The sequence below is a fragment of the Podarcis liolepis genome (assembly GCF_965112155.1).
Source record: "Podarcis liolepis genome assembly, chromosome: 8".
In the NCBI taxonomy this organism is placed as follows: Eukaryota; Metazoa; Chordata; class Lepidosauria; order Squamata; family Lacertidae; genus Podarcis; species Podarcis liolepis.
Window position 1 is genome coordinate 36,749,361 of NC_139560.1, and position 27,963 is coordinate 36,777,323.

The following is a 27,963-nucleotide window of genomic DNA, read 5'->3' on the forward strand; positions in this document are numbered from 1 at the left end:
GGGCACCATGTTGGCTACCCTGACCTAAACTATTTAACAGGCCTGGGTGAACAGAAAGATCACAAAGCTGGTATGAGACAAGCCTCTCTGGGAAGGTTCTCCCAGGTAGTTAAGTTACCTGTCTCACTTTATTCAGCAGCAGCACCCACAGCAGGCTTCCAAGAGGTTTGGGTAATCTTTGGGAGAGTAATTTCAAAGATTCTCTGGGTCCCAAGCTGTTTAGAGCTTTAACTTGAACTTTAAATTGGGCTCAGAAACAGAATCAGGTCATAGTACATACACAAATAAGAAAAACGATCAGTAACAGGAGAAGTGGAAGTTTGAAAATGTGAAGAGACCAGAATTTATGTATGTGATAATCTAATTATTTAATAAATTTAAGAGTAACTTCAATAAAATTTCAGTAAAATTCTTCTGGGAATTGTTACTGGCCCCAGCTATCCAGCCGTGTGCATTTGAACATGTATATATTTGCACATTTGCATTTGCACATGTATATATGCCACTGCCCCCCAATACCTTTAAGGCAAGAAAAAAGCATAATGGGGGCTGTCTATACAGGTCTATGTACAATGCTGAAGCATGTGTGGTAATACGTGTTTGTAACATCTGGGGGAAACTTGTCAACACCTTTGCTTTCAGTGTCTCTTCCATCTGGAGCCAGAAACCGCAAGACATAGCAGAAGTAGTAGCCTGGGTGAAGATGTCCCACTCTGTTACAGACTAGTATCTTGCTGATCCACCAGACCATTTTCTCCCCGACCTCCCCCTGACATTGTGGCTGCAATTCTCTACTTAGCTTCCTGGGAGAAAGCCCTGCTGGACCCTGTGGGACACTTGAGTAGACATTCACACATCTTTCTACCACCAACTGTCCTGTGGGAAAGAAGCTATTACAGTATTGTTTATTGTGGATTTTTTCAATGCAATTTAATGTTACATGTAAAGGGGATTGGAAGGATTTGTACCCTGAAAGGACGGATATAAAAAAATTGTAATAAACAGTCATGGGAAGCAGAGTATCAGCTGGAACATCTGAGAGCCAACCTACACATGATGTTAATCACGTTGCTTGCACGTCTAAACATAATTTTTACTGCAGAAACACCAAGAGCCAAGAGTGATGGGGAGATGATTTAGATAGGGTTCACAACAAGGTACAAAGGCCTAAAGCCACCCAACTCTCACACCCGGGTTCAAATCCAGACAGCTGGCCACTTCTGCAAGAAAAACCCTGCACTTGAGGGGAACCACCATGATCAATATCATATGTAGTTTGGCCTTGAGGACGTGTGTACATCTTTGCCCATCCCTAATAACTCACTTGTTTTACAGTATTCAGATATCTTGTAAGCCACTGCAATAACTTCAATTAGTATGTGAAGTGTAAATGTTCTAAACAAATAACATATTTAAGTGGCCACCTGAAGTAAACACTACACACAGAGGAAAAATAGTGAGTACGAAATTGCATGGATCTATACCAAATTCAAACATCCCAAAGGAGGCATAAAGTTTAGATAAGAAAATGTGATTTTTTGCACTTTGAAGTATCTGAGAGCTCATGCTTACCATTTAAGCATGATGGAAGTGTGTATTCTATTTACAACTATTTTTCCCCCTTAAAATCTGGCTGCAAAAAAATAATACTATGTATGTATGTATGTATGTATGTATGTATGTTCAGACTGCCTGAAATAAAAGTGAAAAAGATTTATATCACTGTCTTCCCATTTAAAGACAACTGTATATTTTTAACGGCAAAAGTAACCCCCAGTCTTGTGTTACTCTGGTTTTAAACAGTGAACACAAAATTGAACGAGATAATGGGTTTACACAGATGCTTAAACATCTGGGAGAACTGACTGGTCCAAGACTCTCGGATACATAATATTTAAAGGCCTATCTTCTACACTATTTGCTGAAAGGAGCGGGGGATAAAACACAAGTGTTTTCATTTAGCTAAAGTTGATTTAAGTAGATCCAGAATTGTGGCCCTTATACAAGACAACCTGACCCATTCTTAAACAGCATTCAGCTTGAGCTCCATGGAATTGTCTGCAATAGCCTGTTTGTTTGTTAACCTTAGTGCGCTGAAGAGATACATACTATTTAAAAAATATTGTTATAACTTGTACAGTGTGTAGACTGTTAACAGCAACGCATCTTAAGCAGCAAACTTCTCACCCTTTTAAACTTTCTAAAAAAAATGTGCTACGAATCAACTTATCCTTTAACTAACTAAAACAGAGGCTTATCCATTTATTTTTCTGAAAAAGACAGAAAAGAGGTTGTTGTTGTTTTTAAAAAGCCACTAGTCCATCTTGTCTATATAACAGCTGATTCCACCCCCTGAAGGGATCCCTCTATACTGCTTCACAATTCCTTCGGAGGCTAAGCGAAGGGCCTTTACCTGTGCCCGTCTCAATTGTTTTCCTACAGCAGTTCTCTCGGGTCGTTATTCCAGAGTTCCCATCGCAAATAGAACATGCACCTGTAATGACACGTCCCTAGAGACTATGGAACATGTAATGCTCTTCTGCCCCAACTGGACAGATGAAAGATCTCGGTTTTTAACTCCCCTCGTGAATAAGTTCCATCTCCCAATCCAGCCTTGGATAGTGTCCCTCTTTTTGCAGGATTCTGATTGTTGGATTACCGAGATGACAGCTAACTTCCTGCTTAGTGTGATGAAGAGGAAAGCGGCACTAACTTATTCCTTAACACCACAGCTGCAGGCGACACACTGCACAATCGAGTGAAATTCCAAGTAGCCTTATTATACAAGGACAATCGAGCTAGGACAAATCTGAGGAGCCCAAGGACCCTTTAACGGTCCTCCTCCAGCCACAGCAGTTTTGTTTTTTTTCCTTTCTCTAAGTAATCGCCCAGGACGATATCTACCTTTACCTCCCCACCTCCATTTTATGTTGTTATTTTAATGTATATCATGCTATGGCCACATGGCTAATGCAATATATAAATAAATATATATATAACAGCTGGTGAAATTTCCGTACTGACATTTTCAAAATTCATCATTTCCTTATAACTATGAAAATCAGTTAAAATGATATATGTCTGTAAAAACTTGCACTTAACATACCTAGCATGTTAGCAAATAGCTTCTCTCAAATACCTGAATACATAAAAATGCAGAAACTATTTATTTTGTAACTTTACTATAGTTTCAGAGTTAAATCTCACTAATTATTGATTTCTTGTACCTGGCTCAGTGGTTAACAGGCAGCCGGTGCAGATCTTTGAACACTAGTGTAATAAGCACCCTAGCAACTACATCAGGGGTTGTCAAACTACAGTCGGCGGGCTGGATACGGCCTGAGGGGGTCGTTAAACTGGCCCCCGGCCCTTGCCGCCCACTCGGTCAGTCGCGGAGCCCCGGTTTAGCTCCTGCAGCCAATAGGAAGCCGTGGTTGCGTCCTGGAAGTCAGTCCCCGTGCAGAGCAACCAACACGGTGCGCCGGTTTAACTCTGCGCGGGGACTGACCAAGTGAGCAGCAATGGCTCCCCCCCCCCGCCACCATGGGTCCAAAAGCCAGTGGGCAAAGTGTGGTGGGCGGGAGCGCATGTGCACGGGGGTGCACACTACCGTGAGCGTGCTTGCTCATGAGCAATCCAGCATTTTGCACAAACCAGGCAAAAAGGTAGCTCCACATACAGCACATTGCAGTAGCCTAGCCCACTTGCAGTATAAGTGGTATACAAGTATCACAAAACTTTTTCCAATGGGGGGGGAAAACAACTTTTAATTTAGTTTGAATATTCTATTCCAACAAATGCAAAGCATTTACAGTATTAGAAAACCTTTTCAATGCTTGTAAACAATGACAACTCAATAGCACACTTTCCTTAAATAGCTTAAATTTTAATGGCAAGAAATGAAGGCACTGAAAACTGTAACCTTAATCTTGGTGTGCCAAAAGAGGTGAGCAAGTGAAATAACAATTTTATTTATTTTAGAAATTGCCACCCACTCTTCAGTGTGAAATTCTTCTCTCTCACCCACCTCCCACCTCCCTAACTTAAGAACTGTCGCTGGGAAAAGGTTGAGCACAACTTTGGAACTGCACAGTTTAACTTGTAACGTATGTATAATGTTATTAATTTATGAAAAAGCATGCATGGAAATGGATTATTTCCCCCACACAGAAGAGAACATGGTGGAAAATATTCTTGCACTCAGCACTGATCCCCATTCCACAAGGTGCCTACAGTTTTCAAGATCTAAAACAAGGTACCTAACTTTTTGATAATATCCCTTTGTGAGCAAGCATTGCATCAGCCTTGTAAATAAGATTGTAAGGGATCTCCATTCCACTTTCCACCTCAGCTTCCCCTGCCTCTTTCACATGCCCTCCATACGTGTTTCACAACTGTAGACAGTTGCTGCAGAATTCACATCAGCCTGGTCTTGATATCTTTGTGTTCTGCTTTGAGTGATGGCCTCAACAGTATGAGGTCTGTGACCCAAGGTAACAATTCAGCTTTGGGCAGAGTGAAGTGAGGAAAGACAAGGTAGAGTAGATTGAGCCAAGGTCTCCAGGAAGTGTTTGAAAATAGCCAGGCATCAAATGCATTTGGCAACTGGCTATCAGCCACCTGCGACCAAGTGAAGATGCCTGTATAGCACCTGATATCTTAACCATCTGAAGGTGCATGCCTGGGGATCGTTGGATCTTGACTCTTTTCACACACTAATGCCACATCCTGTAGAATTCTATCAGATATATTTTATCTGCACAATCGGAATGAATTTCAGGAACTAAAATGTGTTTTCTGTGCAACCTGAGCAGGAGCGGTGAACAATGTTATAGTTAACTGTTGTAGCTTGTCTTCACATACCCCATGCCACTGCCCTGTTCACAGTTGTGAAAAATATTCTCACACTATGAATGATCTGTGTCACCATTAGGAAAAAGAGGTAGGAATAGGCCAATATATATGTGGACTGTCCCTGGGTCAAATGACTTTTCTTCTTTAAGTTCTCAAAGTTCTTAACCTAGCTTAAGGTTGTCATCTGAAGTGGTCTGGTATTTAACTGATAATCAATTATCATTTGAAAACTAAAACTTTAGAGCTGTCTTGCCAAAAAATGGTAATTAGTCATTCTGTTTCGGCAACTGTAACTTGACTTTAAGGTTCCATTTGGTGCCTTGCTTATATATCTGAGTTTCTAACGCTGCCCCCAAGCAGCATGATGGAAGCTGTAGCTCAAAGCAGCTGGAGGTCACTAGGTTGGGGAAGACTGCACTAGGGTTACTGAGCTGAAGTCACAAGACAAAACAATCTTCTCAGGCTGGAGAAGCACTGGCACAGCAGGATCCTCTGGTGCAAATGCTTCTGGGCCTCTAAATCACTGGCTTCATCTCCAAAAGATGGGGAGTCTGACCCTAAAATATGATATTCTGCCACACAGTTGTTGGCTGGGGTTGCTGGAGGAAAGAGCTTTGACTGGCCAGCTAAACCAAGTGAGGGTAGTCGATGGGTTTTAAACCCTTGGTGAGTTAGGGACTTCCCTTGCATGAGAAGACAGTCTCCAGCAGATTGAGCGGACAAGGCCAATAGCTGTTCCAACTGTCAAAAAGGCAGTTTGTGCACATGCTGTAGAGGGAAGTTAGGGGCAGGTGGGGCTCATCAACCTGGGAAAGTAACCCATCTAGGAGGAGAAAACATCCACTACATTGCGGGATATCTTCGGGAGAATAAAAGGCTATACAAATTTGGAGTGGAGTCCCTACGATGCTTGGATGGTGCCTTGTACACCTCCTTCTGGCAACTACTGCAGCCAAGCTGGTGCCAAATGTATTGCTCTGCTTTCTTTTGGAAAAGCTGAGAGGGGTTTTGTTGTTGTCTTGGCAGCCCAGGAACTCCATGCACACTGTTCAGGCTTGCACTAGAAGGAGGTCACTTCGGTGCTCCTAAAGCAGTGGTGTGACTTCACCCCCAGAGGTGCACTATTGTCTCTCAAGACAGGTGTCAACAATACTTCTCACAAGAGCACTGGGTACAAAACAAAATAAATGTACAAAATCATGTAACAATCAGCATTAATTTAAACAAACAATGCCACTCCCATTATGCTCCAAAGGCCTGCCAGAACAAATAGGTCTTAAGCAGCTGCCTGAATAAAGATAATGGGAGTGACAGTCAAATCTCAACAGGGAGGGAATTCCCTGGCTGGGTTATCACCACTGAGTAGGCCTTGCCTCTTGAAGTAACACACACAAACACAAACACACCCTTCCAGGTCACATAAGGTTAGGCATTAGTCACACATTACTCCCATTGTTTTCTATTTGCACTGGTCCCCACTTTGTTTCTGGGCTCAATTTAAGGTACCATGAGGCACTGTTTTGCTGGAGCTAAGGAGGTCTATGTCTGGTCAGGTGACCTGGGTGGGAGTCAGTTTGGGAACCACATTTACACCACCTTGGGTTCCACGATGGCATAAAGGTAGAATAATAATATAAGAAAATAAGTACCATATATACATGTGCCCTAGATTTCCCAAGTATCTTCCCCTTTCTGCTTCCCCCTTAGAAAGGCATTCTGGCAGCTTGTAGGCACTATATTCTATTTCTCTCAATGGGATAGAGCATTGCCAAATGCACAGATTGCTTGAGAACACAATAGGATGCTTGATGGTCTACTAAGCCAAGTAAACCCCAGTGTGAAAACCCCAGAATGTGTCCCTTTGCAGGACGACAGAAAGCCTGATATGAAGGAGAATGGGAACTTGTTAAGTCACCTGAAGGCAACTCTTACTAGACACAGCTTGCCAGACAAGTGGCTATTTATGAGACTGTATTACACATACACCATATTCTTGTAAGGCAGGCATAGGCAAACTCTAGCCCTCCAGCTGTTTTGGGACTACAATTCCCATCATCCCTAGCTAACAGGACCCGTGGTCAGGGATGATGGGAACTGTAGTCCCAGACATCTGGAGGGCTGGAGTTTGCCTATGCCTGTTGTAAGGGGTTGCCAATGTCGCACCTACAGCTGCTCATGTGCCCAAAGAAGCTGCCCCTGGTACTCATAGCTGCCCCTCCACTCACTGAAATTATGTTTGAAAGAAGCATTCCACTGCAGCCAATGGAAGATTGTGTGCACAGATGTACCCACAGGCCCCAAAAACCTGGTACCCCAATGCCAATTAACCTTAACCCACAGCTCTAAACAGGAAATACTATTAATCATTATCTTTTGACTCCAGGAAAAAACTAGGGATCATATTAAATGTAGTGCTAAGTAAGCAATTCTGTCAACACAAGTATTTCTGCTTGCACTATGGAACTTTGCTCCCTCTTCTCCCTCTGTACACACTTAATTTTTTTTCTAGGGTTTTCCCCAACCCTTCAGAGCAGATCTGAGGGACGGCATGGAGCAAGAACAAAGGAGACTCATGTTGTGCAAGTGGTAATACTTGTGCTGCTGGGATGTGGTAGCTGAATACCACCCAAAGTTTAACAATCCCCCAAAATCAAAACAGTTAAATTAAATTTAAAAAATAATTTAAAATAATGCCAAATTAGAAATATCAACATTTTAAGTAAGTTAGAAGCCCTTACACTTCAGTGCACTGAGAAATGTAGAAAAGTGTGGTGAGCTTTTAAAACTAGGCTATAGAGCCAGAAAGCTCATCAGTAAAGAACAATGCTAAATTGATTATAATATTAAAATGCTTTGGTAACACAAGCTACCAGGAGGTCAAGGGAGACATTAAAACTGTGTCAGGGATTGTTTTCAAAACCTTCACAGGAATGTTAAACATTCAGAATACATATGTTTAAACTCCAAAGTATTTTACAATTGCAGTATTTCTCAAGAAGAAAGTGAGCAGTGAAATAAACCTTATTTCTATCTATTTCAAGCTACTGTTCCAATGAATATGCAACAGTTATGTCAAAATGACCAGAACAAAATGGAGTGTGGGGACAGGAAAAGCTATATTGCTGCCAACCAACATCAAAATCTCACAGCAATTACAATGTCGTATAAAGTTGACACTAAGCTAGGGGACAATTCAAGAGGCAAGGCTAATAGCTACATCCCAAGGTCCTGAAAAAGCACCAAGCACAACTTATTACTTTCATTATTGGACAAAGTTTTTGTACATTTCCTGCATTTGTCACTCATTAACTAAATCATCTGGCAATTTCCTACCTCTCCTGCATTTAAAAAGGATCTGAAAGCCTATGTTTTTCACATTGTAGACGACTACTGAGATTTCTCTCTGTCCTTGCCATGCTATAGAGGGCCCTGCTCAAACAAGCTCCTCTTGTGCACACGACGAACATTCATTTTTCAAGCTTGGCAGGGCTGCAGCTGAAAATAATTTATCTGTTCTCTCTACAAGAGCACCACATATGTGATTGGGAGGGAAACATATCCATCAGGAATAAACTTGAGCACAAAGACAAGCTGAGTGTCACAGGATACAAAGGGGCAGAGGTCACAACAGTAAGCTGGAGGCTTTGCACTGGGCTGTGGTTGTTAATGCATGGCTGCTTCATTCGTTTTCTGACATGCAAAACAGAAGCATTAAGCATAATTTCGCATTTCATATTACTCATTATGAAAGAAACACTACATATGATGAAACCCTAAACATCAAAACACTAACAGCTCAGCTAAGTTGCCCAGGAGCACTTTTTTCCGATATGGATTATACAACAAATATTCTTTTGTACACACCAAGTACTAAATAATATTTCTGTATGAAATATGGCTATAGAAAGTATCAATTATCTTTTGACATTCATGCTAACCACATCTGAAATATCTGCTGCCAACTAAATTGCTGCTAAGAAACAAGAACTTATACTTTACCTCCGCCATTAAAAAGTAAAGAAAACTGTGACGTAAGCCGAAGCCTTGGGAAATTACCATGTGCAAGCACAGTCTTATGGATTGGATCCAAATGCTTAAGAGTAGACCCAATGAAATAGATCATTTTAATCATTCCCTGGTCTCATTTTGGAACAGCTACATTTCTGATTTTAAACAAAATGCTTATGCTCAGGCTTTTAAAAAACTTTTTCAAACGATGCAACTGCAGCAACTTGAAAAGCCACAGGTGGTCAAGAAACATTTCCCTTGTCTCTCTCCTGAAAGATGTAATCATACAGGGCAACCAAAGCAGTTTCCATACAGAAGAATCACTATGCTAAATACAGCACCAAGTTATTAGAGAGGTTTGGGGGGGGGATTGTCTTTACATAGAAAAAAGTGGAGTCATCTATGATGAAGCACATACATTGAAACCCAGTTTAAGTAGTAGTGCAGCCTCAACACTGTTGCCTGATGAAACAAATGGATCTGGACAATGTACAAGCTTGTTTGTGTCACTGACGACAATTCTAGCTAAGTTCACAACTTTCACCCATACATTAATATTACAACACTTGATACAGTCTGTAATATGAGACTTGAAATGCAAAAGCAGTTAGTTGCTGGTTCTGCCTAGATTCTGGCTGCAGGCTCAACACCAGCATCTTTTTGGCACCAGGTAAATACATTTCTTTTCTCCCAGACACCTGAGTGTTAATCCCCCCCCCTTGCAACAGCTGGTGGTGTATAAATTTCCTTTGGAGGCTAACCACTGTAGTCAGATCTAGGCTAGGGGATGGTGGAATTGTTGGAATTGTTCCTATGGTTTGGTTACCACATATGGTGCTTCACTTTTACTTTTCTTGTTTTTCATATGTTGCATTGTGTATTTTAAGTCACTTTGTGATGCCTGTGCAAAGTGACTAGTAAGTTTAATAAACAATAATACTGTACCTGGAACACCTTACTTACTCTTATTAATGACCAGTTCAGATACTGAAGTTTGATAGGTCCAAAACCTTTCAAAAAGGAACCAGCTGAGCTATGCTGGAGACCAAACAGCTGCTAGTGAACAGGCAGCTGTGGTATGAATGATAACTATGTTGTCTATAGCTTATAAGGCTGGAAAATGCGGACAAAACCATAGAACTGAATCACAATCAAATATCACCATGCAGCTACCGCTCAACTCAAACAAACAAGAACCTAAATGGAAAGATCTCTAAATCAGCAAGCTTATTACAGGTGAACACTCCCATTGGCAGTCAGATGGAAATTTTGGAATCTAGGACTAGAAAATCTTTACATTTGTTGCCACACCATAGTACTACAATAAGCTTCTCTTCACAAGACTTGTGTGAAAGTCTTCATTTTGACTGTCCTGAACTAACTGCCAATAAACTTCATAGTGAGATTCCAAGCTGAGAGGGAAAGAAAAGTTTCTTTCCCTTATCTAATCACATCCTTCCTTAATTATCAATTTCCAAAAAATCAAAGATCCAAGTTCTTTAGCCTTTCCTCACATGAAAGGTATCACAACATCTGGGAACAAACAAATGCAGGGAGAAGTTTGTTTTATAGGGCATTAACAAGAAATATAAGATTCAGTTCCCTGTTCATGGCATCTACAGCAATTATGCTCTTAACACTCAGCATTCATCCAGAAAGGTAGCATTTATTTTGTATCATTAATATGCACCACCTTCCTCAACATGATAAGAGTCAATTATGATTCTATATAATCAATTCCTGGGTAAATAATGCCCATTCACTCCATAATTGCCCTAACTGCTTACTCAAAAGATTGATACACATTATCATGGCTGGAAACCAGTGCTGAAGCCAGCCGATCACTGAAAAGAATGCACAGCAAAGTATAAAATTTACAACAGACTCAAATGCAAAAAGCAAGCAACAATAATCTGGAAAATGAAAATAGAAAAGCCCAAGCCAAGACTTGAAAGTAGTTACTATGCAGGGAAAGGTAACAGCGAAAGGATCTGAGATCAAGTGCTGTGAAATCACTTACCACATTTGCTAGCCAGTGCTTGAACCAATCCTTCAAAAAGCAGCCCAAATGTCCAAGTTATAACCATACACAAAAATCCACAGGAATGATGAAATTTGCACCAAGACTTAAAAGAGTAAAGCAAACCTAAAGGAAAAGTGTGCTCAACCAAGTGTGGCAAGGGTGTGTGAATGTTGTTATATAAATTTATGACAAACTTTCTCCCTGTGTGTATGAGAATTCTACAAAATCAGAAATGGATATAACTACAAGGGGTCATAGTACATTTGGTTAACAGGGTATTAAGATGTGATATTTTGTATTAGGAATCCCGCACCAAAATAGTTCAGTCTTGTATTTAAGCACTTGCCTGGTAATCACAGGCAACAACAAACTGCATGGTGTGTGAGCTGCTGGCATCCCTTTTTTGTGTCCAACAAACAAACCAAGCAGGCTGGCTGCCACCGAATGGAACCCCTCTTCTTCATGCCCTTTATTGAAATGTAGTGGGCTCCTGGAAGAGCACAGGGCGTTATCCCTCCACTCCCAGCTAGTTAAAAGCGTCTCTATGGGGCTATTTACAAAGTTGTGACAGATAAAATGGTGATGTTATTAACCAGCTAATAGAAATTTCAAATGTTTTATACACAACCTCATAAGGAGGAAATACTGATGCTTCTAACAATCTATATATATTTGTCCACACACCTCACATCTGCCCCCAGAACTCTTCAGAAATGGTTATATGCCTGTAACCCTAATCAAATCTATCTCAGTTGAACCTTAAACATTACTGTCTTGATTATATTACCCCTCCAAACAAGTCTCCTAATCTACCTATTCCTTGTTCACATGCAGATAAGGTTGGAAGCAAATCAACTTGTTCTTCTTTTATGCAAAGAGAGCCATATTCTTCCTCTACAGATGGAATAAAGCTCAACCATTTTCTCATTCCACAGTTGGAATAAAGTTTGAGAGATCATCTCTTCTTTTTACTCCATTCACAAGTTGTGATGTTTCTACCCGCTGCCACCCCAGGGTGGGGAGACCTTGGTGGGAAAGAACCTTAGCAGGTGTAACACATGCTTTATATGTATGTAGATGCTTCCAGGTTCAAGGCTCTCTTTGTCCTGTCCAAGGGAAAATATAGAGCTTTATAGTTGTCCAAAACTCTTGATCAGGCTAGACCGTGAACAGAACAGAGGCCGGGGGAAGAAAAATGTTGGCTAGGGTGAAGCCATCAAGCCTGCATCTGGTCAGAGTATAAAAACCGCTCTTGCCATACCCTCTCCAACTGCTGGTAAAGTTATGATTTCTACTGATTTTTAACCTTGCACACTACCTAATATAAAAACTATGTAATTTCTCTTTATTCCTATTTTCCAACTACCAAAAAACGTGTGTGTTTCCCCTAAGAATAGAGATACATCTGTTGACAGTTATATGTTTCTCTGCCCTAGAGGACCTTGGTAGAACCTGAAATGTGCAGCTAGCCACTGGATTGTCCACTGCCTCCTCCCAGATTCAATCTTCAGAGTGGCTTCAGATTTTTCTTCTATCGCCACCCCAACTTGGTTTACCATCTAATCTAGCCTGATGAAGAGTTCTAGGGAACTCTCACAAGAACACACTTGTGTACATTTTCTGTTGGCCTAATGAAGGTGTTGTTTAAGGTAGATTTTAAAAAGTTTTCTTATAGGCCAACACAGTTCCCTTTACTTTTTGCATTCATGCTATACTTACATTGCAAGCAACCCACAGAATGCTTGTTATAGGGTGTCATATAAATAATGCTGTTTGACTATCTTTGCAAAGCAAGTTATGGACTATTTTAATCAGGGTTTATTTCTGTTTCATAAACCATTATATGCTGGTGTACATACAAGCTTTTCAAGTCACAAGACATTGAAAATACAATTTTATATCAAGGTCACTAAATTCAGCCCATTATGACTACATGGTAAGACATGTATATTTGTATATATATATTTGTATATATGCTTTCGTATATATGTATATATATTTGTATATATGTGTATATATTTGGCAGTTAGCTCCCAAATCCCACTGACACCTATCCAGATAGTTTTCCTTTTTAATTATCCTATTTGTGGTAAAGTGATTCACAGATGTTCCTATACTGAGCTTGTTTTATGACACTGCAAAGGATTAGTTCAATGATGGGCTGAATCTATATTGGGGTGAAGATGAAACAAGAGTGGTTATTATTGGTGGACTGGTAGGTAGAGTAGAGATTTACAGCAGCAGCATAAAAAGGAAGCTAGGTCACATAGTACAGACAAGCTGACTGAGTTTGCAGCAGTTTGGTGAGCATTAAAAGCATGGCCACCTAAGCAACATATTTAACAGTGAGAAGGGACCTGCAAAGCACACATGCCCTGCCCCCACAGCATATACTGGTGAATATAGATCTGTATCGACTCTTAGCTAAATCAATAAAACCTCCTACCTGTATGTCAAGAGAGACGCTTGACCACAGCTAGCATATTGATTTGAGCTCAAAGAGTATGTTACTCTTTGGGCTTTGCCACAGCTCTTGCCACTGTTAACTTTAGCATAGTCTGAAGAAAAGCTAAATGGGATGTTGTGTGCCTAATGGCAAACTGAGTTGCCATCCTGACAGCTAACACAATGCCTTTAGTCCCAAAGTGTCCAAGAACCAAATTTAAAAATGCACATGACAGTAAACAAAATGAAGGGTCTCAATATGTATCAAAACATCACCCAGTACCGGTATGAGGGCCAGACCACGAGGCTGTTTCACCTGGCTATACATTCAGGTGAAATAACAGCCACTCAAGTCCTTCTGCCAAGGGGGCTTTTCAGCTGATCAAGCCGCTCCCCCCAGGCCAGGTGGGGGCTTTGTTAAACTGCTCTGCTGGAGGGTGCAAGCAGCCGTACGCCCCTCAGTGCAGAAGTATAAAGAAATCACCCACCCATGCTAAGGTGGCAGCAGCCTCAGGCGGTGGTGCCAATGCTTATCTCTCCCTTATTGGTTTCTACAGTCACAGCAAACACTAACTCTCAAATGGTTTGACTTTAACACACACCCGTGTTGCACTTCCATTGTCTCTCCAGGCAGATGGATGCCAACAACAACAAAATTATAGCATCAACTTCCCTAAAACAAAGCTCAGAAGGGTATTTACGTTAATTACAAAAAAAAAAAAACAAGTTAGCTCATTATTGTAAAACAATTTAAAAAACAATTCATTACAATTTTTTTAAAAAAATTGTAATGAATTGTAACTTTACAAGCAAGCAAGGTAAACAAACAATTCACTGAAGAAGCTTCCTTTAATTTTTGTCTCTGGAACTGCAGGTCAGACAACATTTGAAATCATCAAAGGAAAAACAGGTATGTCTGATGTTATATTTAACTAAAAGACTTGGTGTGACAGCTAGAGATGAGGACTGTGTGTCTGATGAAGTGTGCCCATCTCACACACTTTGCAATGACTGGCGTAGCGTAGTAGCCAGAGCAGCAGTGGGGAACCTCTGGCCTGTGGGCCTAATCAGGCCAGGCGTGGGATGCAGGTTGGCCAGCAAGGCCTTTCCCACAAACCTCGGCCACTTGGCTCACATCTGACCTCACAGGTGACATCACATGTGAAGAGGTACAGACGTGGCTACAAAGAAACAACGGGAGTTTAAAATGAGATCCAGATTATTCCTTTGCAAGCAAGGCTCCCTGTCAGCCCTAATCAGCTAATACTTGCTGACAGAGAGCCCCACTGGGATTGGCTGCACTATAGAATTTGTCATCGGGAACTCCCTAGAGTAGCCAAGAGGGCTGGAGGAAGTGCTCTGGATCCAAACTACTTTCTTTGCAGAGTTGGGTGAAACAACAGGGAAACCAATAGGGACTGGATTCAGGGACAGGAAATTGGGTGAAATGATATAGGGAATGCTATAGAAAAAGTACAAAATAGTTTGAAGGTGAAACAAGGGTAGCAGGCTGTAAGGACTACAACCAGATAATCATGTAAACAATGCTGAACACTTAAAAAAGTGCTATACATATATTATACACAAGACTACTTGATACATCTCTTGGTCTTTGCTGGTTTTTCTGCAATAGACTAGATTTACACAGCTACCTCTTGGAAGGATGTGGAGGGAGGGAGAGAGAGAGAGAGAGAGCGCAGCTGCAAGGATGGCAAAGTTTGATAAATCCACTTGCAAATACCTCTCCCTCATCTGGCAAACACCTGTGCTTCCACCCAAAGCCCTGCTTGGCGGGCGAGTGGGGGAATACCTCTCCTTTTCTCCTTGGCTCTCCCGGGAGGAAAGTAAAAGGTACTTTTCCTCCTGAAACCTGGACTTCTATGTCTTTGCTTTTCCTAAAGCACAGCAGTACCTCACAGTTGCTTTCTGCGAAGTCTGACAGGAATGGAGAGAGACCACACTCCCTTTTTTCTCTGTGAAGAAAACAAGGGATAGTGTCCCTTCTTCAATTTTTACAGGAAACAGCAAGGAGATACTGCTGCTAGCACAGCAGAGTGAAAAGCCCAACTCTTAGGAAAAGAAAATGTGGCTTTGCTCTGAGTTGAGGCTTTCAAAAAAAAACAAAATCTGGACCTCACTGCTCCGTTACCTCTGGTGGGGATGACTGAGGAAAGGAAATAAAAGCCACCTTCTTTATTTGATGCACCCATGAGGAAAAGTGGTGGTTTGTCTCCCTCCCATTAGTCGTCCCCCCCAGCTGTCTCTTTTGCAAAACCTCAACTCACGGTGAGAGGAAAAAATACCACCTTCTTTCTTCAGTGGAGAATAGGAAAGAAAGGCTATATGGCTTCCTTTCTGCAAGTTATGCTAAAGGAAACGAAATAATAATAATAAAAGAAGAACCCTTCTTTTCTCCACTGAGAGAAGTTTCCCTCCCTAGCAGGCTTTTGGAGGAAGCACCAGCTGAATATTGCTGTGGCTTTTTGCAACTTGTGGGATGGAAGCTTCCTCTCCTCTCTCCATCACACCATTTACAGGAAAATAGTGGCAGTTTCCTGGCTGGGAAGACAAGTCCCATCTCAGCCCAATGCTGCAATGGGAATGAATGTGGTAAGATCCTGCATTTGTTTCTGTGTGTGTGCTCTGTACATGCAGTGGATCAAACTCATGTGTGGCTATTTTGGCCACGAGCATTGCTGACAAAAGGCTCATATCTTTCAAGCCTGCAGTCCCTATTGCTCATCCACTCATTCCCCTCTCCCTCCCCCACTCGCCCATTCCTGCCTCCATTGGTACTATCGGTGCAGACAGAAGTAGCACTGAGATTGTATCCCAGCTCCATCTGTTAGTAATTAAAACAAGGAAAGTCATATGACGCTCCTCCTAGCTCAGGTAAAAAGAGCTGCAACAATATGCCTGTGCATGGTGTTTCGTCAGGAAGGAAGGGCTGTGAGAGCTGTACCATTCTCACAGAAGAAAGATTTGTTCATCTCTTTTTTTCTCTTAAGGCAACCCAGAATGGAAATATCAACTCTTATCCCTCAAAGATTCCATAACGCAGCACAAACTTTCTATAAAGCAAAAGCAGTGGTGCCCGACATGTTGCATCACTTTACTAATTATGGAAATGTTACTTTTGCATGTATTAGTGATTCAAGGACATGCTCATAAAACATGCAGAAGTCTGTCGGGCACTGATACAGTAGTGTACTTTGCCTTCCATGCAGGCAAATACTCCACACCATACTTGGATGGAAGCAACTTAGTCACAGTTCCCTACAACCTTTAGAGCTACAAATTGCAGTCCTCTATAGCAACTTCTTTATACAATACAAAAAAGGTCTACCAGTTGATTTATTATTATTATTTTTGGCTTTGAACTTAGAATTGCATTATTGCTCAGCTAATCAGAAGCAGGTAATTCAGGATCATTATCCATTACACAATAAAATGAAGAGTTATGTTTATTGTTACCAACATATGTTTCATTTCTACCAACCACTAGTTCACATATGTAGCACTTTCAATATTATCAGCTTTGTGAAACCTACTGAAACAGTTCAAATAAGGTAGACTTTATAGCTAATGAGTGATAGTCACAGAGTAGTTCACACATTCAAATAACTATTTCAGGTTACTTCTTAATTCAAATACATTTATACAAAAATAGGAATTTTAGCGTATACTGCACTTTCCACATATCAAGCCACCTTGATTCCTTGGGGGCACAATTCAGAACTGCACTCTTTTTTTGCCTAGTGATGGTTCACGCATGTGTATATAATTCAGACTAAAAAGATGAACTAACTCTAAGTTGTATTTAAGGTACTTGATCTTTGATGGATCATTCACAAAGGGAAGTGGATCATGATGTTTCAGTCATCAAGTAAAAATATGCATGTGTAAACAATCCCCTTTTAGCTTTCAGCTTAGTCTCACAGTAGTCACATAGTCATTCCAGTATGACCAGTGCTCACTCTAAGGCAACCTTTATCACTTCTAGGCCAATAAGCAAGATATCCACATTTCTAACCATTTCCTAGACAAGTCAGAGGACGATTTCAATTTTCAAAATTTATCAGGCTGACTGCATCCTGCTTAAATGTTGAATCTGTACATCTGTCCCAAATTTTACCCCACTAAGAAGTATCGCCTTTTAGCACTAGCAGTTTAGCCATTTATACAACTACTTGCTACATTGAATGCCTATTTTCAAGACTGTGAAGCCTTTAGCAGTCAGGTCTTAATACAGCATTAAAATGCTTAGAATAAATTTATGTAAGATGTTCATCCCGAACTTGACTGATATATTAATGTTATTTAAGTACCTACTGTCAATTTCTATTACTCTAGAGAACTATGACTACATAACACTGCAAGTGCTCAGTCTATACTGAAATATGTTACAGTTACACTGATTGGAAACCTTCCATTTCAACCACGTTCAGGAAAATCCAAGAGTGGCCTCGTGGATTTTTCAGCAGAAGATTTTCCAATTCATACAATCACATTTTACCTCTTTTTCATGCACTATGTGACATCTAGCATATATGGCAAGCCAAAACGGCATATTAGTACAGTGGTACCTCAGAAGTCGAACAGAATCCATTCCGCAAGTCCGTTCGACTTCCAAAACGTTCGGAAACCAAGGCACGGCTTCCGATTGGCTGCAAGAAGCTCCTGCAGCCAATTGGAAGCCGCAGAAGCCCCATCAGATATTCAGCTTCCAAATAACGTTCGCAAACCAGAACACTCACTTCCGGGTTTGAGGTGTTTGGGAGCTAAAACGGACGAGTACCAAGGCGTTCAATAACCAAGGTACGACTGTACAGTCATACCTCGGGTTTAATGTGCTTTGGGTTGAGCGTGTTCGAGTTGCACTCCACAGCAACCCAGAAGTAACAGAGCATGTTACTTCCAGGTTTCGCTGCTCGCACATGCGCAGAGACTCAAAATGACATCATGCGCATGCGCGGAGCGGCAAAACGCGACACGCGCCGCCGTGTCTTAGGTTGCGTTCAGGATGTGAACGGGGCTCCGGAATGGATCCCGTTCACATCCCAAGGTACCACTGTATATTCATTGGTATATGCCAATGAATTTAAATTAAGTAACAATGTAACATATTACTCCAGTAGAAAAACCTATTAATAAACATTGCTCAGCAATAAAACACCTGTTTGGCAAAAAAGAGGCTACAATATATGCTACATTCCTCATTTTCTCCATTAGTAAGCTTTATTCCCCACCCCCACCCCTCACCCCAGAAAACACCAACCCCACCTCTACCAGAAATCTCCCTGTCCAGATTAAGGCTGTGTTCCAGATAAAATAGTAGATAAAATCTTAGGATCACAGGATGCAGCTTCATACAGCGTCAGACCACAGGGTCCGTATAGCAAAGTATTGGCTACAGTGACTGGCAGTGACCTAGGTCTGATCTGGATGTGCCTAGGACTTTTTGAAGTCTCTGATTCCCCTTAAAGGTTTCCAAATACTACGGAAATCCTACATGCCATTGTCATGTGTGAACCAGCTCCAAGGTAATTCACATCATAAGAAAATTAACACAACCTACTTCCAACTTCGTAAATATGTTATAACAAGGCATTTAAGTACCAATGTCCTCTAGAGATGCAAAGTATTTGGACATTTTGAAGCCATGGGGGAAAGTGTTTCCCTTTTGATGTACCATGGGGGGGATGAATGTTTTGGAGAAAATTGAAATACATGCAATACTTCCTTCCTTGTCAAACCTAAACTAATTTTACTGATTTAGCAACATAAAATGCATTTTTTACAACTTAGTACATAAAATTGTACTATTTGGTATATTTATTAACTTTATAGCACAAACCTTTGTATATTAACTTCACTATGGAGCAAGTTCCACTTTGTTTAGTAGTGCATATTCCAGTTAAGCGTGCATAGGACTGAGGCCTCAAAAGTATAAACGTGTTAATTTTGTATAAGCAAATTATGACTATTTCTTGTAGACTGCAACACACCATACATTACCTACATAAATGTAGAATTTTTGGCATCAAGTAAAATATTTCATGTGAGTTTTTAATCAGTGTTCCCCAAAACACCAGTCCTCAGGGGGGGAAACATATTTTCATGTATAGTTTCTCCTGTGATAGCTTTTCTTAAAAAAGAAAAAAAGACGGGGGTTGTGAACTTGCTTTATTTATTTAAGTTGCTCATCACCTCAAGCCAAAGCCTCTAGGGGACATACAATAAAACACAATCCGTACAACTATTAATGAATACAGAAAAATTTAATCTCAGCAACTGCAATTTCAACCCCAGCACAATTCTATTAAAAATCTGAGTTTTGTAGGAACTCTTCCCTATAAGTTGAAAACAATTATCATCAGATGAAGCAAGGCAAAAGTATATTCTGATAAAAGACTGAACTGTTTAAAAAATGATTAAAATGTCTGGGAGAAGGGAAAGTCTTCTCCTAGTGCCAAATCAACATTAAAATAGGTGCTACATGAGCCTCCTTAGGAAGAACGTTCTTCAAATTTGGGGGGAGGGTCAAAACGATCTTCTCTCGTTACCCCCCTCTATATTCAGATGAAACAAGTTCTGCCATTCCAACCACTTTCTTCTTGCAAAACAAGATCTCATTTCCAATGAGCGTTTTCAGTTTGAAACCTTTAAAATGAACCTCCTAACATTACAAGCGTCCTATGTTTCCATGTTGGTTGTGGGCAAGGGGGTTTTCTTTTTCCAACTCTAGCATGGATATTTGGACTATTAGTGTATGAGCAGATTAGTATAAAAAAGCCCAAACAAAACTTGCAGCTAGCAACTTTTGTGAGTTTATTTACGATATGCACAAATGAAGGCTGTTACCCAATAAATGTCATATCGGCTGACTGGTTGATCACACAAGTTTTGTTCAATTAATAAAACCAGAAGAATTTAACATATAAAGAAAAGCTATTCTAAAGAAAAGCACACATTGCCTTTAGAATATACACAAAGCAGTGGGTGTCATAGTCGGTACCATCTTAAAAGAGGCATTCTTCTGTACCAAGGCACACATTTTCGTTAACCCAACAATGGAGCAATACAGCAGCATAAACAGGTACATATGGAAGCTACTGCTCATCAACTCAGCCCTGGCCCAGAGGTCCGTCATCTCTTTGCTACCAGAAAGACCAGAAGATCATGCAAACACAACATAAACAAACAGTCCTTCAGGAAACAACTGGAAATAAACCACCAGCTTAAATTATGATTGCAATGATATCTTTCCATGCTCCATTAACAAAACATCCAAATATACTCGTTTAAACAACTCCAGTGGCAGAGCTGGAAAAGATATCCGCCAAAACTGGAACTATAGCCTGATAGTCCATTTTATGTCATTTTCCCACCTAAAAGTTTTCCAGCCCTTATAAAAGTTTTAACAGCAAATTAGGGAGTAAAAGCTCCCTGCTGCCATGAGAATTCTCCAATTGCCCTGGAAAGGCACAACAAAAAAGGATCAATGAATCTACTGTTTACTCTTCGTGTAATATCCATTTCTCTTTTTAGGTTGAAGTTTGTGGAACGTATACATGACTCAATAATATTCATTCAGGCAAGTTTCTTTTGCTTTTGTTCTCAGGTAAGACACAAAATATTTTCCCCAAGTTACTTCTCTGTCTAGAATTATATTCCAATGAAGTTTCTGCTGCAACTGTTGCTTCTTCCTTTAATTCTAGCTTTAGGTTGAAGACTTTAGACCAGATGTGGGCATCCAATGTTGCTGAACTACAACTCCCATCATCCCTGGCCACTGGTCATGCTTGCTTGGGCTGATGGGAGTTGTAGTTCAGCAACATCTGGCAGGCCAAAGGTTCCCTACACCTGCTTTAGGTTCTACCACACCCAGCCCACCACAGCCTCTTTGTCAAAAGTACTTTCACCTGTTGTTATTGACTGAACCAAATAATATACAGCCTTTTCTTATCCTCTGTTTCCCTCATTTTGGGGAGAGGTGTGGGCAAGGCTGTATACAGTGGTACGTCCGGTTGCGGACGGAATCTGTTCCAGAGGTCCGGCCAGATCCCGAGGATTTTGCAACTGGAGAGACCACTTCTGTGCACGCGCGGCAAAAACCCGGAAATATACTTCCGGGTTTGCCGATTACATATCCCAAAGTTTACGTAAGCGGAGGTGTGACTGTACCTTGCAAATATATCCAGTGATATAATTGGCTGAGCCTGAAAAGTTAAAGAGACGTGATCAAGCAGAAGGGGGAAGAGTAGGCAAGAGGAAGAAGCAAAGTACTGGGAACTGAAATGAGAATCAGGTCAATGGTAGAAGGGGCAGCTGACATAATTTCCAATTTTGTCAACAGTTAGGCATACACAAATGATGGCCAAGCCAGACAAGCTTGAAATACTAGCAGCTGTCTTCTTCAATTTAGGGACAAATACTGATAACCTCAAATACCTATCCAGGTAAATCTGGTTGATCCAATGCAATACTATTTATATTCTTACAGTTAGCTCTATGAAGCAACTAACCAAGTCTAGTTTCCATATAATTCATTATCATATCTAGCACGTAAAATTTAAGTAAAAGAAAATCCTGCCACAAAAATTCAGCATGTTTTTTCCACTAGTGCTAAAGCATTTCTGCCTACGTTAAGAAATATAAAGTTGGGCAACCTCTTTGCATCTAATGGCATAAAACAAGGGCTGACGTCAGACAAACATCTACAATAGGCTTTTATTCTGTAGTCACTGTGAAGCTGTGGAGGTAGGTGACCATTTTGCGCAGGGGGTCCATTCCTGCTCCCCACACACATTGGAAGAGCGCACACAAGACCAGACCAGACCATTTTGGGGCCACTTCCAGGTCAGCAGCAACAAGGATGTGTGTGATTGTGCGTTAATCAGACATGCGTAAAAAGGTTCCTGTCTGTATGTATACATGTAGTATCTCTTTAGATTCTGAAGCTCAACACCTGTTCTGATAGTTTTTTTTAAAAATGATATTTGCATCTCAATCCCATGTGAAGTGCTACCATCTTTCCTTACACACAGCAACCTGATGCATGCAGATTGCAGCTGAAACTTTTAGAAATCAAAACAACATAATAATCTCTGTACACTTTCACACAAAATGGTTTTGCAAAAAAATAATTTTTGGGGGGTAAAAACATTCATTTCTTACTTCAACAAGAATTTGCTTTTTTAAAAACAGAAAAGTCTTTCGAATCTGCTTGTTGAAAAATATTCAGCACCTGCAAACTGTGTCATGCAAACATCATAAACTGTAAGCAAAGGTTTAAAAGTAAAAATCTAATAAAACATACTGACCAAAAAGCAGAAATGTTGTAAGTACCAAGTATCTTCTTAAAAACACCCCCCCCCCCATGATTAGCTCTGAATTCAAACTTCAATAGAGAGCCAGTGTGGTGTAGTGGGTAAGAGTGGTGGACTCGTAATCTGGTGAACTGGGTTCGCTTCCCCGCTCCTCCACATGTAGCTGCTGGGTGACCTTGGGCTAGTCACACTTCTCTGAAGTCTCTCAGCCCCACTCACCCCACAGAGTGCTTGTTGGGGGGGAGGAAGGGAAAGGAGAATGTTAGCCGCTTTGAGACTCCTTCGGGTAGTGATAAAGCGGGATATCAAATCCAAACTCTTCAATAGCATCATTCATTGCACTGCAGAAACTATTTTAAACAGACAGTGCTGAATATCACATAATCTATAATAATTTGGGTATCTATTAAAAACTTAATTTCTCAAGACCTGAACTGTCACAAAATTCTGAATTTATATAAACAGCCAAGAAAGAGACTTAGCCTGTAAATTTGGAGGGCATTCATTGCTGGATTCTCTACCAGCAGCAAGCCAAATTCCAGGAAAGTAGCTTCTAACCACAGGAAACCCACCCACACCAAGTTTATGAAAAAGAATCTGTTATTAAAATTTTAGACACTGAAACTGAATTCAGTGGATTATGCTGCTAAAAAAAGATGTTTGTAATCAGTGCACTTCCTACTGCAACGGAACCATAGTTCCGTGGAAGAACATGTTTTTTATGCAGAAGCATCTCCAGCTACAGAGTCAGGTAGCAGGTACTGAGAAGGATGTCGGTCTGAGAAGCTGGAGAGCCACTGCCAATCAGAGGAAACGCTGAGCTATAAGAACAAACAGTCTGACCTGGTGTAAAGCACCTTACTACAAAGAAGTTCTTGAAGAACTACTCAAAGATTCTTATAACAGATAATTGCATCTCACAGCAAATAGCCAAGCCACTTCCACCCTTCAGCTGTACTCCTTATGCTCTGTTCCATGTAAGCTTAGAACCAAGGAGCTCCAACAAAATTATGTTGTATGCAGAATACGTTCTGATGTCTATATTGTAATCTAGACTTTTATAGAGTGTCAGAAGATTTAAAACATTTAACCACTACATATTTCCCTAGTTTTATGTTTACTGAATCAAAAAGTGCTAGAAGCTAGGAGCTAATCAGCTTGTGTATACTTAGGAACATCTTTAAGAGGTTTATTATATTTAAGGCTTTGGAATGTATTCTAAGTTACAGAATACTTAATTTAGAAAATTGATGTGTAGAAATCAGTAATTGATTAAAGCATAAGTACCACTCCCCTACACCAACCACTAATTCTCAGGAAAAAAACATGTGTTGTATTTTGGTTCTGCGCTGCAGTATATCATGAAACAGATGTGTCTTGGTCTGCAGGCAAGCAATAATAATAATAATAATAATAATAATAATAATAGTCTGCAAAATATGGAATTAGGGTAAATGGCCACAACAAACTGGACCAAATATGATCTCTACATAAAAAGCTACTGTATGGGTGGTGTCCAAAGCCATCTTTCAGGGGAAGAAGAAAGTAATCTTTCTGCAGGCTGGGGGAAACTCTCTAGCAAAATTAATGTGACATGAGGGATGCAGGACAGGAATACCTGAAATCTGCCACCTGACCCCATTCCATTGGGATGCCCTTCATCACCAGATGGACAATATTGGATACCACAAGGCTGCAATCCAAATGTACCTGTTAGAAATCTTCACTGATGTGCTAGTGGTAATGATTTGTGAGTAGACTTGGATAGTATCAGGATGCAGGCCTATGTAACCTAGGCAGTTACTGAAGTTTCCCTAGTGCATTTCACTAGTAGATACAGTCGTACCTTGGAAGCCAAACGGAATCTGTTCCGGAAATCCGTTCAACTTCCAAAACGTTCGACTTCCAAGGTATGGCTTCCGATTGGCTGCAGGAAGCTCCTACAGCCAATCAGAAGCCGCGGAAGTCCCACTGGACGTTTGACTTCCAAAAGAACGTTCGCAAACCGGAGCACTCACTTCCGGGTTTGCGGCCTTCAGGAGGCAAAACGTTCAACTGCTAAAGTATTCATCAACCAAGGTACAACAGTATTTATTTTTGAAACAAAAACTGTTATGAAATATCAGAGCAGTATGGTACAACTAACTATTTTGAAATCAACATAGTAAATGGTGTCTTATCTGCTTATGACTTTGGCCTTCTCTACATATGGAAAGAAAGCTGGGCCCATTCACACAGATCCAACAATAGCCTACTCATTCTGTGCAGCACTGTTACATATAGGAACATGCATAAACCTGAGTTCTGAAATAAAGACTAGTGCAATTCATACATTTTCTAGCCACATTAGCCACTCTTTGATTTATTGGAACAGCAGCCCACAAACTGGACCAAGCTAACAAAATAGCTAACAAACATTTTCACTCATCAACAATGAGTTGATGGGAGAAGTCTTGACTGTGACCTAACCTGAGATTCATAAGATTTCAAAGGCGATCCCAAATCCAACTCCCATCTCCAAGCTGGGTAGAAGGGAAGGGGCGTGTCCCTGTCATACTGTATCTTGGACAGATTAAGGAGTGGAAGATGTCCCACTGCTTTCCAAGTCTTGGAGGCTGAGCATGAGATCAGAGACAGCTCCTGGCCTTTTTCAGACTCCAGAAAAAGCAGATGGGGCAATCACCAAACTATAAAAAGTGGTACCTCATCTGTGCCTGAGCACAGGTGATCTGCAACTGAAGCCATTACTATTAGGCAGGGCCTATGTGAAGCCCTTACTTCTATAGCACAGCATTACTATCTAAGAGGTCAGCCTGTGCAATAAAATATTGCTCTGGCTCATGCATCTTTGTCTGAAAATTAGAATATCTTCCAAGGATTCAGAAGTACAATACCTCTCAAATAAACAACATGTCGCTGAAAGCAGTTTGTGCGATCAGACAGCTAGGACACATGCACATGCATGTGCATAATTTACTTGCTTGCTATGGACAACCTTTGTGTGTCAGTAACAAATGTGGTTTCTACATAAAGTATAGATCGACCAAGCGGAAGACCTGATCCTAGGTTTCCACATTCAAAAAGACCTGATCCTACTACAGCATATCGTCAAGTGGAGCTGAAAGTGCAAACTTCATAAAAGACAAAAACTACTTAGGAGCCACACTTTTACAACCTCTATTTTTCCTTCAAAAACTTCAAACTCTGCACTGGCTTATTGCAAAAATATATCCATATACAGCTGCTTCCAGAGGCCCACAAATTATGGATAGCCTTAGTAGCTATCTATGCTTGCCACCTTTCCCCGAAGAATAAGAGGCAGGTGGTTGCAGAACATCTAAGGCTCAGCATAAGGATGGAGGCAAGTCACCCATTTCTCTCCAGTGCCAAGCCAGAGAGAAGGGTGATGATTGTCCTGACTTTCAGAGCATTCAAAAAGCAGCAAACTCTCAGTGGTTTTCAAGTTTTTTCAAGGCTCAGCTTATCATAAGAGGAAGGACCAAGTATTTCCAGAGCCGAGTTCAGACCATGCCACATTCAACTTTTTAACTGTTGATCGTTGGAAATCTTGATTGGATGTTGCTTCCCAGTAATCATACATGCCATTAAAACAATATAACCACCACTTGATTTTCATGCTCTTTCTTATGCAAATGTATGAAAAAGGCAATGTTACAGAAGTTCCAAATCTTGTAACTTAGCAAACATTTTAAGGCAAAATAAAACAAATAAATAAGAAGATTATCCCCTTCAAATAGTAAGAATAGATTGCGACTTTCTTTTATTACCTTGCTTCTGTATTTAGAAAAGTGTAATATATTAAATTTTCCATGCACCAGCACCATACTTAGAAGCTGCAAAAAAAATTCTGTCAACATGCTTCAATAAAACAGTAATCAGCAACCAATATAAGCTCCTTGGATGCTTACAAAATAATATGTATTATGAAACTGAAAATATTCTTGTAACTGACTAGATTTGGTGGATTGGCTCAAATGAACCCTCCGTTATAGAACAGAACCTTTGAATCCAACTGAATCTGAAAAACATTTATAACCTATATCTAAAATAAGCGACAGTAAAGGTAAAGGGACCCCTGACCAAAATAAGCTATAGTAGTGGGCCTTAAAATAAGCTATTAGAATTGACTTAAAAACCACAGGTATTCTAGCCTTGTGTTATACAAGTACAATGCATTAACATTACATTTTGTCATATCTGATATTCCTCAAGACCATGGTGAAGTTGAAAAAAAAACCTGACACCAAAGTAATTCAGTATGTATTAGTTTTTAAAGGTATTAAAAACCCTTCCTAGACTTACTATTTAAAGAAATCTTGCAGGATTTTTAAGAAGCTAGCAAGAATCCCAAATTCTTTTTTGTTGTTATCTCAAATTTCAAGGATTAAAATATGCAATAGAATACCCTTTGCAAATTAAATGGTTCAAAAATAAGGTAGATATCTGTATCTTCCAGAAATAGTTGGTATTTTGTAGAATCTTTTGATAACTAGCACAATTTACAATACATGATTTGAAATAGGACATGTCCTATAAAAACTTGTGAACATATGCTTAAGTAACAATTTGTCAGGAAATAAATTATACTCCAAATTAGTATTAAACTATTGTGATGAGAAAAAGTAAATGCCCCATTTAAAAATATGGACACGAATGACAGTCACCTGTTTCATACTTCAGAAATGGAGCCCACTACTTCAAACAATAGTGAATATTGTAGAGCAGTTCAATTCTATTTTGGACAGGGTCTGGAGGGAGGGAAATGATAAACCTTCCAAGCCCCTTCATGATTATTCAACTTTCTGTCCATTGTTTATTAACAAATACTTCAAAATAAGATGTTTTGTTGTAAACGTTTGTACTCTGGATGGAAGCTGCTCTTTCTGTGCCATCCTATAATGCAAGGTAGAATTCTCAAATGTACTCCAAGCATCCAGCTACATTTAGCTTTCAGCCTTTTTATTATCACTGTCAATGAATGGGGCCCTAGTCAAATTAAGCTGCCATTTTAGGTTAAAGACAAGAGCCTCTGTTGTGCAACAGCAATACAAAAATACTCTAAGCAACAGACACAGCACTCTAATTGGAAAAAATATCAACATCGATTCCTACAAAAAATAGTTAGCAACTGTGCTTTTTAACAACAAGAATAAAATAATACTCACACATTACTGCCAACTAACTGAATTTGTAATTGGGATAAATCGGCTACCCATGCTGCTAGGGTCACAGTCACTAAGATTTTTTGCCTCCGTTAGAATGGATGATCTGCAAGAAAAC

General features: G+C 40.3%; 1 protein-coding gene across 8 annotated transcripts in view; it reads right to left on the bottom strand.

The window, feature by feature from the left end:
• The window catches only part of CHD7 (chromodomain helicase DNA binding protein 7), a 140,254-nt gene that overhangs the window by 109,706 nt on the left and 2,585 nt on the right, over window positions 1-27,963 (bottom strand). For 7 of the 8 annotated variants that reach the window (XM_083517864.1, XM_083517857.1, XM_083517863.1 and 4 more), the window contains exon 2: window positions 27,849-27,951. The exons of the other annotated variant lie outside the window; for it this stretch is intronic. The gene's annotated coding sequence lies outside the window, so the exon portion shown is untranslated. The remainder of the gene's footprint in view (window positions 1-27,848; window positions 27,952-27,963) is intronic. 8 annotated transcript variants of the gene reach the window in all.